Genomic DNA, 5215 nt, shown 5'->3' on the forward strand with positions numbered 1-5215 from the left:
CCACACGTTTTTGTTCAAAAAGGCCAACGTTTATTAAGCCTGGTCCTGCCGGACGGACAGAGTGTTGCAGCAAGTAGGGGCCGGAGATCAGTTGATTATTAAGAAAAATACAAAATAAAGTGTCTGAAAATAACGTGCTGGCGACGATAACGCTTCCAGGCGGTGCAGGAAGTCAGATCCCTGAGTGATTCCTGCCGCTCGCCTTCCGAAACGTGCAGAGTTTTCTTAAGTCCGTTTTTATAATTAATCTTTTATCTGCCCTACCAATACACAGATAAAAGCATGATTCCCTCGGAGGAAAACAGAGAGAGACAAAGAGACAAACCATAAGAGACTCTTAACTCTAGGGAACAAAGCGAGTGTGGCTGGAGGGAGGCAAGTGGGGGATGATGGGGTCCCCGGGCGACAGGCGTTGAGGAGGGCCCGCGATGGAGTGAGTGCTGGGTGTTCTGTGCGACTGACGAGTCCCTGAACTCCGCCTGTGCAAGTAATAATACACTCTGTGTTAATTAAATGTTTTAAAAAACAGGAAAAGCAGGGGAGGTCCATGTCCCTGCTTCTGGGAAGAGGCGACCCGAGGGGGCCTTCTCATCCACTGGCACCTGTGCACACCCGCCCGCCCGCCTGCTCTAGGCCCCGTCACCTGCTGGCCGTGAGACCCCTGGAGCCTCCTCCCTGGTCTGTCGCATCCGTGCTGGCCTCCGGGAGCAGCCAGAGCTTCTGAGATGTAAACAGATCCCGCCCTGCCCCAGCCCAGAACCCTGCAGGGGTTGCCTTAGCGGCCAGAGAAAATCCAGAGACTCAAGGTCAACAAGGTCCTACGGGCGCTCCCACCCCACCCCCAGACTTCTCCCTCCTCTTTCCCACAACCCCTGCGGGCTTCCTCTTCCCTCGGGCTCTGTCGGGCTCTGTCGAACCTCCCCTCTGCATGATCCCCCCCACACAGCTTGTCCTAGCTATGGGAGCGGGAGCGGACTCCCTTCCAGCTCGGAGAATGGCCTGGGAACCCTTCAGGGTCTCCGCCCCTGGCCACCACCCCCTGTCGATCTGTCTGTCTTCCCGTCTGTCTTCCAGCGAGACTCTGCTGTCAGACCCACCGAGGTCTCCTTGGGCATCGGAGGGCCCCTCGCTCTGCCTTTCTGATTTCCTCCACTTGTGCCCGTGGGTGGCTGCGTGAGTCTGAGTCCTCCAAGAAGTGGACGCCGGAAGGACTCGTGGTGCGGGGGTTTTATTAAGAGAGAAAATACTGCTGGGAACAGGAGGGGGGCTGGGGAAGGCAGGGGGAGCCGGCAGACACATGTCTGAGCCCCGAGGGAAGGACAGAGGGAGGAAAGGCAGGGTGAAAAGGATCCCAAACTGCGGGAGGGTCTGCGAGGGCGCTGCGGAGGCTCTGACCAAGGTCAGCCGTCCGAGCAGCCCCCCATCTCCCGGGAGTGGGTTCCCTGGGAATGAACCCCTGCCGCCCTCGGTCTGGCTGGGAGCCGCCTGCGTGAAGTGTGGCTCTGTGCACACCTGGCCGTGGGTTTCGAGCACCGTACCTGGAGCCCTGGGCCAGATCCTGCCTTTCTGAGATCCCGGGGTCCTGTTCAAGGTGAAATCAAACCTGCATTTTTCTCTGGACGCAAAAGTGGTGTTGCTGCTGCTCTTTTTGAAGGCGGATGCCCTCGCTCACCGCCGCCGCCTCCAGGATGGTGTCCCACCCTTCTCGCCTCTCCCCTCCTATCTGACTCATGCCTTCCACTTCCATCCCTCCAGGATGACTCGTGCAGTGTCTCTGGTCTGAACGAGTGAAAGAAAAACTAGTCTCGGGACCCCATGTCCCTTCTGGTGACTCTTCTTCCTTCTCTCTGGGGAGCTGGGGGCCTTAGAACAGGAGGTTCACCTCTCCCCCAGTCACTGCATTTCTTCCCTCACCCTCACGAGGCCCCCACCCTCACCGAGCTTCCAGGGACCCCCAGATAGGCCTTACCCGAAGGACACGTGGCCCGGGGGTGTGCCCTGGCCTGTCCTCACACTCTGGCTCTCTGGGGCGGCTCATTCACCCCCACAACTTCAACCGTCTGTGGCTGATGCCTCCTAAGTCCACCCCTCGGAGCCGCCCTCCTGGCCTACAGGTGCCCACTGGATTCCACAGAGTTACCCGCAGCCCCGTCCAGCTCCACGGGGCCCAACCCCAGTTGTCCTCCCCCACCCACCCATCAAACGTGCTCCCCTTCCGTTTCTCGGATTCAGGATGGAGGCAGCAGCACCGTCACCCAGCCAACCCCCATGGAAAGCCCAGGGGCGGCACCCGGCATGGTCAAGGGCATGGCTCTTCAAGTGTGACCGTCCTTGGGTTGTCCCCACACCAGCCCCATGGCTCTGGCCACGAAACAGCTTCTCTGGGTCTGTTTTCTCCTCGGTCTGACAGGGACAGGGGTAGTCTCTGCTTGGGTGGATCCCAGTGAGGCTCGAAGGACAGGGTGCGTGAGAAACGCACCACGGTGCCCGGCACGGACGCACTCAGCAGACGCTGCCTGGAAGCAGCTGCACCATCATCATCTTCACCATCGTCATCGTCATGGTCACCACCGCTACCCTGGACCTTTCCTTGCTCTGGCTCCCAGCAGCAGCCCACAGTCACCGGCCTCCGGCGAGTCTGCCTACCAGCCCTGCCCTCAGATCCTCCCCCTTTTTCACGCTAGCGGTCAGCGTCCATCCGACCAGGCAGATCTCCGCTTCCTCCTCCTTCCCGAGAGCGGCGCAGCAGCCTCCTGCTCTCCGATCTCTCAGACCCTCCCTCCCCGCAACAGCCCCAGGGAGCCCCACCCCAGCACAGGGCAGACTGTACCCCGTCCTCCAGGCTGCCCCCGTGAGGGTGGGACCCGCAGCCCGGCTGACCCCTGCGGCGGCCCCACAGGCCCAGGCTTGTGGGTCCTCACGGCCCTGCATCTGTCGCTTCTCTTCAGGAACCACCTCTCCAGTCTCTGACCTGTAATGCTCGGCCGTCCTCTGAGATTCAGGTCAGGTGCCCCCTCTTCCAGGAAGCCTCTGGTGACTTCCCTCTCCTTCTTCCCGAGCACACGTGTGTTATCAGGCTTTTACTCCCAGCTGTGCCCTACCCCACCCACCCCAGCCGTCATCTGGCAGATCTGCTGTCAGCATTCCCCCCTCATCCCGGGGCCTCCAGCTGCTGATCGTCAGACTGACCCAGAATCCACCTACTAGGTGCTAGGCCCTGCTGCCCGTCCTGGGGAGACTGTAGCAGGCACGGAACCCCACCCATAGGGTTTAGAGCAAAGGGGGCAGGTATCAAACCAAAATAAATAAAGAAATAAAAATAAATTATAGAGGGGCACCTGGGTGGCTCAGTGGGTTAAGCCACTGCCTTCGGCTCAGGTCATGATCTCAGGGTCCTGGGGTCGAGTCCCGCATCGGGCTCTCTGCTCAGCAGGGAGCCTGCTTCCCCTCTCTCTCTCTGTCTGCCTCTCCGTCTACTTGTGATTTCTCTCTATCAAATAAATAAAATCTTTAAAAAAAAAAAAAATAAATAAATTATAGAAGCTTAAATTTCCAGAAGACAAAGGGTCTCTAGCTCCGATTTCTCTTGCCAGCATCCCTCCTGGTCAGACCCGAGGGCACAGGGTCGTGACCTCCCCACGACCTCTCCCCCTCCAGGCTGAGCACTCTGGGTCCCCCCGTCCAGGCCTGTGGCTACAGAAATGTAACTTCACTGTCAATGGCCAGCACATCCCTAAACCTTCAGCCTTGTGGGGTCAGCCTTCTGTTTATATTCAAATTCAACAGCCTGAACCTCCCCGCTCTTTGCCCCCTACCCCGGCTCTTGAGAAAACTGACCTCTGCAATCACTTTCTCCATCAACCTTTGAACAAAAGAAAAGCAGGGGCCTCCTGGATTCACAGCGCAGACTTTCACATCAACACCACGTCAGTGGACAGCTGAGAACTGGCTGTTCACCCTGATCCCAGGGGTCTGATCCTGCCTCCCGCCCCTGCCCTCCCTAACCTAGCAGAAGGTCAAAGGCCACGGAGCGGGCATATCCGTGGCCTTTTGGTCTAGCATAGGGTGTTTTTTTCTAAGTGGCTAATCGACTCACACCCAGATTTTGTCTGATTTCTCAGAATCCTCCTCTATTAGGGAAGTGTGTACATCACGGATTCTTTTCCTTTTGTTCTTGTTTTTCTTGAGATAAAATTCACACAGCACAAGACTTATTTAAAGTACAGTTCAGTGGCATTTTGTGCATTCTGCTGTGCACCTCTGTCCAGGTTCGATCGCCCCAAAATAAAACCCCGTCTCTGGTCACAGTCGCCACACGTTTGTCTGCTAACTAATCTGCCTTCCGCCTCTGTGGGTTTGCGTGTTGTGGATCTGTCCTGTAAATGGAATCCTGCGCCCTCCGGTCTGGTGTCACCAGCTTCTATCATTCAGCCGGATGTTCCAAGGTTTGCCGGCCGTGTAACATGCATACATCACTCCTTCTTGGGGTTTGGCGATAATCCACAATGTGGATCATCCCACATTTATTTTAATCTGTCTTTCTACTCATTGGCTAATGGCCACGTGGGGTGTTTCCACTTCGGGGCCATCATGTGTAATGCCGCTGTGGACGCCGGTGTGTAAGTTTTGGTTTGGACATATGTTTTCTATTCACACGGGTATATATCTAAGAGTGGAATGGCTGGGTCATACGGTAATTCTGTCGGATGCCAGACTTTTCAAAGGTCACTGATTCTTAAGCAAGGGTGCACGTTGGAATCCCTGAGGCATCCTTTTAAAGCACTGCTTCCTGGTCGTATGTTCCCTCATAGGGTCTGATAGAACAGGTCTGCTCCGTGGCCCGTGTACGGAGAATTTCAAAGCTCCCCGCGGGTTTCTCCCAGCTCATGTTGGCAATTTCTTCTGTGGACCAAGGGGACTCAGAGATGACATCATTCATCAATGTCTCCTGAGCTTGTCCGCTGAAGTCCGTTTTTTCAGACCTGCTTGATCCTGAGAATCTTCTGGGGCACTCTTTTAAGATACAGGTTTCCGGACTCCTTCTCTGGAGATGTCCTAAGTACTTAGGGGGCCTCGAGGCAAGGGGGAGCTTGTTGGGGGGAGCCTGGGAATCTGGAGTTGCAGTAGACATTTCAGGTCTAACAATCTGGCAAGCTTTGGATGCAGTATCTTGGATTCTTCTCAAAATGTGGGCTCTGAGCAGCAGCGGCGGCAG

The sequence above is a fragment of the Mustela nigripes genome, chromosome 13 (genome assembly GCF_022355385.1).
Source record: "Mustela nigripes isolate SB6536 chromosome 13, MUSNIG.SB6536, whole genome shotgun sequence".
NCBI lineage: Eukaryota > Metazoa > Chordata > Mammalia > Carnivora > Mustelidae > Mustela > Mustela nigripes.